This window comes from Hordeum vulgare, chromosome 7H, assembly GCF_904849725.1.
Source record: "Hordeum vulgare subsp. vulgare chromosome 7H, MorexV3_pseudomolecules_assembly, whole genome shotgun sequence".
Classification (NCBI taxonomy): Eukaryota; Viridiplantae; Streptophyta; class Magnoliopsida; order Poales; family Poaceae; genus Hordeum; species Hordeum vulgare.
Window position 1 is genome coordinate 588,026,953 of NC_058524.1, and position 12,654 is coordinate 588,039,606.

The following is a 12,654-nucleotide window of genomic DNA, read 5'->3' on the forward strand; positions in this document are numbered from 1 at the left end:
TGTTACCCTTGATGGCAACAACATGATGCGTGCCTTGTTGCCCCTTCTATCACTGGGAAAGGTCACCGCACGGTATGAACCCAAAACCAAGCACTTCTCCCATTGCAAGAATCATAGATCTAGTTGGCCAAACAAAACCCAAGACTCGGAGAGACTTACAAGGATATCAAATCATGCATATAAGAAATCAGCAAAGACTCAAATATAATTCATAGATAATCTGATCACAATTCCACAATTCATCGGATCTCGACAAACACACCGCCAAAGAGGATTACATCGGATAGATCTCCATGAAGATCATGGAGAACTTTGTATTGAAGATCCAAGAGAGAGAAGAAGCCATCTAGCTACTAACTACGAACCCCTAGGTCTGAAGTGGACTACTCACGAGTCATTGATGTAGAAGCCCTCCAACTCCAAAGTCCCCTCCGGCAGAGCACCGGGAAGGGTCTCCAGATGAGATCTCGCGAAAACAGAAGCTTGCGGCGGCGGAAAAGTGTTTTCGTGGATGCCCTGATTTTTTCTGGGATTTTAGGGAATATATAGGCGAAAGAGCTAGGGCAGGGGAGCTCCAGGGGGGCCACAAGCCTGGTAGCCGCCGGCCCCGCCTGGTGGAGGCTACAGGGCTTGTGGGCCCCCTGTGGCTCTCCTCCCTTGGCCCTCAAGTCCCCCGATCTTCTTCTGTTCTGGAAAAATTTATTTCGGGGATTTTATTCCGTTTGGACTCCACTCCAAAATCAGATCTGAAAAGAGTCAAAAACACAGAAAAAACAGGAACTGACACTTGGCGCTGAATTAATAAGTTAGTCCCAATAAAAGATATAAAAGGTATATAAAACATCCAAAGTTGACAAGATAACAACATGAAACCATCAAAATTTATAGATACATTTGAGACGTATCATCGAGTACTAGACGCCAGTTTATCAGTGGGAGCCAGAGGAGCTCCCACGGCAGTGGCATCCTCAGTCCACGCCGGAGTACCCCGGAGCTGGTTATTTCCCTCTTGGGAGTAGACCAACTTAGGCCAAAAGCCTAAGCTTGGGGGAGTACGTGTTTCTCACCGACTTCACATTCTTGCTTATGCTTTCATTTTGTTCGTCGGTGTTCACACTTTGCCACTGTATCATCCATGCTAGTTTATTTCTTTTTCTCGCTTTCTTTTCATGTGTCTGTCTAGTTTGAGAAAAACCAAAAAGATTTTCTTTTTCTTCTTTTGCTTGTTGGGATCTTTCCCGTGTAGATAGTTTTCTTTTTCTTTGGGTCAAGGTAGAAGATATTGGTTACAATGTTTAATGACTCTTGCATGCATACCTGTTTAGCTTTCAAAGAGCCATATTACTTTGTCTTCTCCTTTATGTTTGCCTGCATATTCCAGCTTTAGTCCAATGCACGAGCACTCTCATTATTGTTCACATCGTTCGGTCGTGCAAGTGAAAGGCAATAATGACGATATATGATGAAGTGACTAAGCCTGGAAAAGCTGGTATGAACTCGATCTAGTTTGTAAATATGACTAGCTCATCATGCCTGATTCAGCTTTGTTGTGAGAGAAACATGTTTCCAATGACAACTTAGAGATCATAGTTGCTTATGTCATGCTTATTTAGCTAGGAGCTTATAATGGTTTGTCTTGGATGCCCACATGAATGTTGAGATGACTATGATGTAGTATGATAGGATGGTATCCTCCTTTGAATGATTCAAGTGGCTTGACTTGGCGCATGTTCACGCATGTAGTTGAAACAAAATCAACATAGCCTCTATGATATTCATGTTGATGGTGATTTATGTCCTACTCATGCTTGCACTCAATGTTGGTTAATCTCAATGCATATTTTGATGACTGTTGTCGCTCTCTAGTTGGTCGCTTCCTAGTCTTTTGCTAGCCTTCACTTGTACTAAGCAGGAATACTGCTTGTGCATTCACTTCCATAAACCCAAAGTTGTGCCATATGAGTCCACCATACCTACCTATGTGCGGTATCTACCTGCCGTTCCAAGTAAATTTGCATGTGCCACTCTCTAAACCTTCAAGAAATAATCTGTTTTGCATGCCCGAACCGCTCATGTGGTGATAGGGGGCTATTGGTATCTTCCATGCTAGGCGTGTTATCCTTGATATGTGTTTATTCACTATCATTCACGAGAAAGGGGCCGGTAATTGGAATTCCCAGTTCCATACTCAAATCGAAAAGATAATTGCAAACAAAACTCCCCCAGGATTGATGTTGGTATGGACGGTACCCGAGGACTCGACTAGCCGTGGAGTGTGATTGATTGGTGGTGGGGTGTCAAAACTTTACTTTTCTGTTTGGGAACCGCCTATAGCATGTGTAGCGTGGAAGATGTTGAAAACTCTTAGTCATTGCGTTGACAATGAAAGCATGCCACCCAAAATTATTATCTCTGTTTTAAAAGCTTGAGCTCTAGCACCTCTGCAAATCAATGCTTCCCTCTGCGAAGGGCCTGTCTATTTATGTTCCTATTGAGTCATCCTCCTCTTACAAAAGCACCAATTATAGAGCACCTCTATCATTTTTATGCTTTGCTTTTAACTGTGCTGAGTATGACTGTGACTGGATCTTCATTGCCTTGAATTACAATGTTTAGTCATCCCTTGGTCTTTGAAGGTGCTCTGCATTTATGTTTTGCGGTCTCAGAAAGAGCTAGCGAGGTACCATCTATTCGTACTGCTTCATGTTGTTTTGATTGATTCCTTCGGGTATGCTAGAGAAACTGTTGGCTAATCCTTTTACAGGAGATGGAACATCACATCCCGACTTGCATCTAATCTATGTAGATGAAGTTTGTGGTTTATTTAAGCTTGCAGGTTTGCCCGAAGATGAGGTCAAGAAGAAGGTCTTTCCCTTATCTTTGGGGGATAAAGTTTTGACATGGTATAGGCTATGTGATGATAGAGGATCATGGAACTACAACCGATTGAAATTGGAATTTCATCAAAAGTTTTATCCTATGCATTTTGTACATCGTGATCGGAATTATATCTATAATTTTTGGCCTCCTGGTAGAGAAAGTTTCGCTCAAGCTTGGGGGAGGCTTAAGTCAATGTTATATTCATGCCCCAACCATGAGCTCTGAGAGAAATTATTATTCAGAACTTTTATGCTCGGCTTTCTCATGATAATCACACCATGCTTGACACTTCTTGTACCGGTTCTTTTATGGAGAGAGATATTGACTTCAAATGTAATTTATTGGAAAGAATTAAACGCAACTCTGAAGATTGGGAGTTTGATGAAGGTAAGGAGTCAGGTATGAATCTTAAGTTCGATTGCGTTAAATCCTTTGTTGAAACAAATACTTTTTGTGATTTTAGCGCTAAACATGGACTTGACTGTGAGATAGTAGCTTCATTATGTGAATCATTTGCTGCTCATATTAATCTCCCTAAAGATAAGTGGTTTAAATATCATCCTCCCTTAGAAGTCAATGTAGTTAAACCCAATCCAGTTGAAGAGAAAGTCATTGCTTATAATGATCCTATTGTTCGTAGTGCTTACATTGAGAAACCACCTTTCCCTGTTAGAATAAAGGATCATTCTAGAGCTTCAACTATGATACGTAGAGGCTACATTAGAACACCTACACCCTTTGAGCAAATTAGAGTTGAACCTAGCATTGCTATTATCAAAGATCTCCTGTCCGACAATGTTGATGGCCATGATATTCACTTCTGTGAAGATGCTGCTAGAATTGCTAAACCTCATGCTAGAGACAAACATAGGCCTGTTGTTGGCACGTCTGTTGTTTCTGTTAAGATAGGAGATCATTTTTATGATGGTTTATGTGAGATGGGTCATCTTATCACACAACTATATTTTACCGGTAATTTCAGTGCTTGCAGAGAATACCTTGGTGAAAACCACTTGTCAGTTCCTTCTGCTCCTCGTTGGGTTCGACACTCTTACTTATCGAAAGGACTACGATAGATCCCCTACACTTGTTGGTCATCAACCGGCAAAAATAAGCGCGTAGGTATGAGCTCGGATCGGCTCATTGCCGCAACCCGCGACGCATCGTGGCGAGGCGGGCGGAGGCGGAGGAGTGCGCGAGTGTTGGGGAACATCGCATGGGAAACAAAAATTTTCCTACGCGCACGAAGACCTATCATGGTGATGTCCATCTACGAGAGGGGATGTGTGATCTACGTACCCTTGTAGACCGTACAGCAGAAGCGTTAGTGAACGCGGTTGATGTAGTGGAATTTCCTCATGTCCCTCGATCCGCCTCGTGAACTATCCCGCGATCAGTCCCATGATCTAGTGCCGAACGGACGACACCTCCGCGTTCAGCACACGTACAACTCGACGTTGATCTCGGCCTTCTTGATCCAGCAAGAGAGACGGAGAGGTAGAAGAGTTCTCCGGCAGCGTGACGGCGCTCCGGAGGTTGGTGAGGATCTCGTCTCAGCAGGGCTCCGCCCGAGCTCCGCAAAAACGCGATCTAGAGGTAAAACCGTGGAGATATGTGGTCGGGCTGCCGTGGCAAAGTTGTCTCAAATCAGCCCTAAAACCTCCATATATATAGGGGGAAGAGGGGGAGCCTTGCCTTGGGGTCCAAGGACCCCTAAGGGCTTCGGCCGAGCCAAGGGGGAAGGTCTCCCCCCCAAACCGAGTCCTACTTGGTTTGGAAGGTGGAGTCCTTCCCTTTTCCACCTCGTCTTTTTTTTCTTTTCTCTTTGATTTTTCTTCCAATGCGCATAGGGCTCTTTTGGTCTGTCCCACCAGCCCACTAAGGGCTGGTGCGCCACCCTCAATGCCTATGGGCTTCCCCGGGGTGGGTTGCCCCCCCGGTGAACTCCCGGAACCCATTCGTCATTCCCGGTACATTCCCGGTAACTCCGAAAACCTTCCGGTAATCAAATGAGGTCATCCTATATATCAATCTTCGTTTCTGGACCAATCCGGAAACCCTCGTGACGTCCATGATCTCATCCGGGACTCCGAACAACATTCGGTAACCAACCATATAACTCAAATACGCATAAAACAACGTCGAACCTTAAGTGTGCATACCTTGCGGGTTCGAGAACTATGCAGACATGACCCGAGAGACTCCTCGGTCAATATCCAATAGCAGGACCTGGATGCCCATATTGGATCCTACATATTCTATGAAGATCTTATCGTTTGAACCTCAGTGCCAAGGATTCATATAATCCCGTATGTCATTCCCTTTTTCCTTCGGTATGTTACTTGCCCGAGATTCGATCGTCAGTATCCGCATACCTATTTCAATCTCGTTTACCGGCAAGTCTCGTTACTCGTTCCGTAATACAAGATCCTGCAACTTACACTAAGTCACATTGCTTGCAGGCTTGTGTGTGATGTTGTATTACCGAGTGGGCCCCGAGATACCTCTCCGTCACACGGAGTGACAAATCTCAGTCTCGATCCATACTAATTCAACGAACACCTTCGGAGATACCTGTAGAGCATATTTATAGTCACCCAGTTACTTGCGATGTTTGATGCACACAAAGTATTCCTCCGGTGTTAGTGAGTTATATGATCTCATGGTCACAGGAACAAATACTTGACACGCAGAAAACAGTAGCAATAAAATGACACGATCAACATGCTACGTCTATTAGTTTGGGTCTAGTCCATCACGTGATTCTCCTAATGACGTGATCCAGTTATCAAGCAACAACACCTTGTTCATAATCAGAAGACACTGACTATCGTTGATCAACTGGCCATCCAACTAGAGGCTTGCTAGGGACAGTGTTTTGTCTATGTATCCACACATGTATATAAGTCTTCATTCAATACAATTATAGCATGGATAATAAACGATTATCTTGATACAGGAATTATAATAATAACTGTATTTATTATTGCCTCTAGGGCATAATTCCAACAGTCTCCCACTTGCACTAGAGTCAATAATCTAGCCCTCACATGATCATGCGAATTACATTGTAATAAATCTAACACCCATACAGTTCTGGTGTTGATCATGCTTTGCCCGTGGAAGAGCTTTAGTCAGCAGGTCTGCTACATTCAGATCCGTGTGCACTTTGCATATATTTACGTCCTCCCCTTTGACGTAGTCGCGGATGAGGTTGAAGCGTCGTTTGATGTGTCTGGACTTCTTGTGAAACCGTGGTTCCTTTGCTAGGGCAATGGCACCTGTGTTGTCACAGAACAAGGTTATTGGATTCAGTGCGCTTGGCACCACTCCAAGATCCGTCATGAACTGCTTCATCCAGACACCCTCCTTAGCCGCCTCCGAGGCAACCATGTACTCCGCTTCACATGTAGAATCTGCTACGACGCTCTACTTGGAACTGCACCAGCTTACCGCACCCCCATTAAGAATAAATACGTATCCGGTTTGCGACTTAGAGTCGTCCGGAGCTGTGTCAAAGCTTGCATCGACGTAACCTTTTACGGCGAGCTCTTCGTCACCTCCATACACGAGAAACATCTCCTTAGTCCTTTTCAGGTACTTCAGGATATTCTTGACCGCCGTCCAGTGATCCACTCCTGGATTACTCTGGAACCTACCTGCCATACTTATGGCCAGGCTAACGTCCGGTCTAGTGCACAGCATTGCATACATTATAGAACCTATAGCTGAAGCATAGGGGACGGAGCACATATGCTCTCTATCTTCATCAGTTGCTGGGCACTGAGTCTTTACTCAATCTCGTACCTTGTAAAACTGGCAAGAACCCTTTCTTGGACTGTTCCATTTTGAACCTCTTCAAAACTTTATCAAGGTATGTGCATTGTGAAAGTCCTATCAGGCGTTTTGATCTATCCCTGTAGATCTTAATGCCTAGAATGTAAGCAGCTTCTCCTAGGTCCTTCATAGAGAAACTTTTATTCAAGTAATCCTTTATGCTCTCCAAAAACTCTACGTTGTTTCCAATCAGCAATATGTCATCCACATATAATATTAGAAACGCCACAGAGCTCCCACTCACTTTCTTGTAAATACAAGATTCTCCAACCACTTGTATAAACCCAAATGCTTTGATCACCTCATCAAAGCGTTTGTTCCAACTCCGAGATGCTTGCACCAGTCCATAAATGGATCGCTGGAGCTTGCACACCTTGTTAGCATTCTTAGGATCGACAAAACCTTCAGGTTGCATCTGTTGGAAATATGCCCTAGAGGCAATAATAAATTAGTTATTATTATATTTCTTAGTTCATGATAATCGTTTATTATGCATGCTATAATTGTATTGATTGGAAACACAATACTTGTGTGGATACATAGACAAAACACTATCCCTAGTAAGCCTCTAGTTGACTAGCTCGTTGATCAAAGATGGTCAAGGTTTCCTGGCCATAGGCAAGTGTTGTCACTTGATAACGGGATCACATCATTAGGAGAATCATGTGATGGACTAGACCCAAACTAATAGACGTAGCATGTTGATCGTGTCATTTTGTTGCTACTGTTTTCTGCGTGTCAAGTATTTGTTCCTATGACCATGAGATCATATAACTCACGGACACCGGAGGAATGCTTTGTGTGTATCAAACATCGCAACGTAACTGGGTGACTATAAAGATGCTCTACAGGAATCCCCGAAGGTGTTCGTTGAGTTAGTATGGATCGAGACTGGGATTTGTCACTCCGTGTGACGGAGAGGTATCTCGGGGCCCACTCGGTAATACAACATCACACACAAGCCTTGCAAGCAATGTGACTTAGTGTAAGTTACGGGATCTTGTATTACGGAATGAGTAAGCAGACTTGCCGGTAAACGAGATTAAAATAGGTATGCGGATACTGACGATCGAATCTCGGGCAAGTAACATACCGAAGGACAAAGGGAATGACATACGGGATTATCTGAATCCTTGGCACTGAGGTTCAAACGATAAGATCTTCATAGAATATGTAGGATCCAATATGGGCATCCAGGTCCCGCTATTGGATATTGACCGAGAAGTCTCTTGGGTCATGTCTACATAGTTCTCGAACCCGCAGGGTCTGCACACTTAAGGTTCGACGTTGTTTTATGCGTATTTGAGTTATATGGTTGGTTACCAAATGTTGTTCGGAGTCCCGGATGAGATCACGGACGTCACGAGGGTTTCCGGAATGGTCCGGAAACGAAGATTGATATATAGGATGACCATGACCTCATTTGATTACCGGAAGGTTTTCGGAGTTACCGGGAATGTACCGGGAATGACGAATGGGTTCCAGGAGTTCACCGGGGGGGGGGGCAACCCACCCCGGGGAAGCCCATAGGCATTGAGGGTGGCGCACCAGCCCTTAGTGGGTTGGTGGGACAGCCCAAAAGAGCCCTATGCGCATTACAAGAAAAATCAAAGAGAAAAAAAGGAGGAGGTGGGAAAGGGAAGAAGGACTCCACCTTCCAAACCAAGTAGGACTCGGTTTGGGGGGGGGAGACCTTCCCCCTTAAGTTCGGCCGACCCCCTTGGGAGTCCTTGGACCCCAAGGCAAGGCTCCCCCTCCTCCTCCTATATATAGTGGGGTTTTAGGGCTGATTTGAGACAAGTTTGCCACGACAGCCCGACCACATATCTCCACGGTTTTACCTCTAGATCGCGCTTTTGCGGAGCTCGGGCAGAGCCCTACTGAGACGAGATCATCACCAACCTCCGGAGCGCCATCACGCTGCCGGAGAACTCTTCTACCTCTCCGTCTCTCTTGCTGGATCAAGAAGGACGAGATCATCGTCGAGCTGTACGTGTGCTGAACGCGGAGGTGCCGTCCGTTCGGCACTAGATCGTGGGACTGATCGTGGGATAGTTCGCGGGGCGGATCGAGGGACGTGAGGACGTTCCACTACATCAACCATGTTCACTAACGCTTCTGCTGTACGGTCTACAAGGGTACGTAGATCACACATCCACTCTCGTAGATGGACATCACCATGATAGGTCTTCGTGCGCGTAGGAAATTTTTTGTTTCCCATGCGACGTTACCCAACAGTAGCATCATGAGCCAGGTTCATGCGTAGATGTCTTCTCGAGTAGAACACAAAAGTTTTTGTGGGCGGTGATGTGCGTTTGGCTGCCCTCCTTAGTCTTTTCTTGATTCCGCGGTATTGTTGGATCGAAGCGGCTCGGACCGACATTACTCGTACGCTTACGAGAGACTGGTTTCATCGCTACGAGTAACTCCATTGCTCAAAGATGACTGGCGGTTGTCAGTTTCTCCAACTTTAGTTGAATCGGATTTGACCGAGGAGGTCCTTGGATGAGGTTAAATAGCAACTCATATATCTCCGTTGTGGTGTTTGCGTAAGTAAGATGCGATCCTACTAGATACCCATGGTCACCACGTAAAACATGCAACAACAAAATTAGAGGACGTCTAACTTGTTTTTGCAGGGTATGCTTGTGATGTGATATGGCCAACGATGTGATGTGATATATTGGATGTATGAGATGATCATGTTGTAATAGTTAATATCGACTTGCACGTTGATGGTACGACAACCGGCAGGAGCCATAGGGTTGTCTTTAAACTAACGTTTGTGCTTGCAGATGCGTTTACTATTTTGCTAGGATGTAGTTTTAGTAGTAATAGCATGAGTAGCACGACAACCCCGATGGCGACACGTTGATGGAGATCATGATGATGGAGATCATGGTGTGACGCCGGTGACAAGAAGATCGTGCCGGTGCTTTGGTGATGGAGATCAAGAAGCACGTGATGATGGCCATATCATGTCACTTATGAATTGCATGTGATGTTAATCCTTTTATGCACCTTATTTTCCTTAGAACGACGGTAGCATTATGAGGTGATCTCTCACTAAAATTTCAAGACGAAATTGTGTTCTCCCCGACTGTGCACCGTTGCTACAGTTCGTCATTTCGAGACACCACGTGATGATCGGGTGTGATAGACTCAACGTTCACATACAACGGGTGCAAAAAAGTTGCGCACGCGGAACACTCGGGTTAAGCTTGACGAGCCTAGCATGTGCAAACATGGCCTCGGAACACATGAGACCGAAAGGTCGAGCATGAATCGTATAGTTGATATGATTAGCATAGAGATGCTTACCACTGAAACTAGTCTCGACTCACGTGATGATCGGACTTGAGATAGTGGATTTGGATCATGTACCACTCAAATGACTAGAGAGATGTACTTTTTGAGTGGGAGTTCTTAAGTAATATGATTAATTGAACTAATTGTCATGAACATAGTCTAATGGTCTTTGCGAATTACGATGTAGCTTGCGCTATAGCTCTACTGTTTTTATATGTTCCTAGAGAAAATTTAGTTGAAAATTAATAGTAGCAAACTTTGCAGACTAAGTCTGTAAAACCGAGGATTTTCCTCGTTGCTAAGCAAAGGCTTATGTCCTTAATGCACCACTCGGTGTGCTGCACCTCGAGCGTCATCTGTGGATGCTGTGAACATCCGACATACACGTTTCTGATGACTACACGATAGTTCAGTGCAAAATACTTAATGGCTTAGAAGCAAGGCGCCGAAGACGTTTTAAAACGTCACGAAACATAAGTGATGTTCTAAAGAGATGAAATTGTGATTTCATGCTTGTGCCCTTGTTAAGAGGTACGAGACCTCCAACAAGATTCTTTGTCCACAAAGTAAAGGAGAAAAGCTCAATCGTTGAGCGTGTGCTCAGATTGTCTGAGTACGACAATCGCTTGAATCAAGTGGGAGTTAATCTTCCGGATGAGATAGTGATAGTTCTCCAAAGTCACTGCCACCAAGCTGTGAGAGCTTCGTGATGAAATATAACATATCAAGGATAGATACAATGATCTTTGAGTGATTCGCGATGTTTGACACTGCGGGAGTAGAAATCAAGAAGGAGCATCAATAGTTGATGGTTAGTAAAACCACTAAGTTTCAAAGGGCTAGAAGGGACACTTCGTGAAACGGCAAAACAGTTGCTGCACTAATGAAGAGACCCAAGATTAAACCCAAACCCGAGACTAAGTGCTTCTGTAATGAGGGGAACAGTCACTGAGGTGGAGCAACTCTAGATACTTGGTAGATAAGAAGGCTGGCAAAAGTCGAAAGAAGTATATTTGATATACATGATGTTGATGTATACTTTACTAGTACTCCTAGTAGCATGAGGGTATTGGATACCGGTTCGGTTGCTAAGTGATTAGTAACATGAAATGAAAGCTACGGCATAAATGGAGACTAGCTAAAGGCGAGGTGACGATACGTGTTGGAAGTGTTTCCAAGGTTGATATGATCAAACATCGCACGCTCCCTCTACCATCGGGATTGGTGTTAAACCTAAATAATTGTTATTTGGTGCTTGCGTTAAGCATGAACATGATTGGATCGTGTTTATTGCAATACGATTATTCAATTAAGGAGAATAATGGTTACTCTATTTGCTTGAATAATCACCTTCAATGGTTTATTGAATCTCGATCGTAGTGTTACACATGTTCATAATATTGGTGCCAAAAGATACGAGGTAATGAAGTTAGTACCACTACTTGTGGCACTGCCGCTTGAGTCATGTTAGTATAAATTGCATGAAGAGGCTCCATGCTGATGGATCTTTATATTCACTTGATTTTGAATCACTAGTGACATGCTAATCATACCACATGAGCAGGGCCTTGTTATTCATTGAGATGAAACAAGATAGTAACTTGTTGGAAGTGATACATTTTGATGTATGCAGTCCAATGGGTGCTGAGGCACGCAGTGGATATCATTATGTTCTTACTTCAATGACGATTTAAGTAGATGCAAGAGTATTTACTTAATGAATCACAAGTCTGAAATATTGAAAAGTTCAATTCTGTTTCAGAGTGAAGTTCGTCGTAACAAGAGGATAAACTGTCTACGATATGATCATAGAAATGAATATCTGAGTTACGAGTTTTGGTACGCAGTTAAGACAATGTGGAAATTGTTTCACAGTTCATGCCACCTGGAACATCATAATGTGATGATGTGTCTGAACGTCATAGCCACGCACTATTTGGTATGGTGCATGCTATGATGTCTCTTATCGAATTACCACTATCGTTTATGGGTTATGCATTAGAGACAACCGCATTCACTTTAAATAGGGCACCGCGTATTTCCGTTGAGATGACACAGTATGGAGTGAGGTTTAGAGAAATATAAACTGTCGTTTCTTGAAAGTTTGGGGCTTCGACACTTATGTGAAAAAGTTTCAGTCTGATAAGCTCGAACCCAAAGCGGATAAATGCATCTTCATAGGATATCCAAAACAATTGGGTACATCTCCTATCTCAGATCCAAAAGCAAAGTGTTTGTTTCTAGAAACTGATCCTTTCTCGAGGAAAGGTTTCTCTCGAAAGAATTGAGTGGGAGAGTGGTAGAACTTGATGAGGTTAATGAACCATCACTTCAACCAGTGTGTAGAAGGGCGCAAGAAGTTGTTTCTGTGGCGCCTACACCAATTGAAGTGGAAGCTGATTATGGTGATCATTGAGCTTCGAATCAAGTTACTACAAACCTCGTAGGTCGACAAGGTCGCGTACTACTACAGAGTAGTACGGTAACCCTGTCTTGGAGGTCATGTTGTTGAGCAACAATGAACCTACGAGTTATGGAGAAAGCAATGGTGGGCCCGGATTCCGACAAATGGCTGGAGGCCATGAAATCCTAGAGAGGATCCATGTATGCAAACAAAGTGTAGACTTT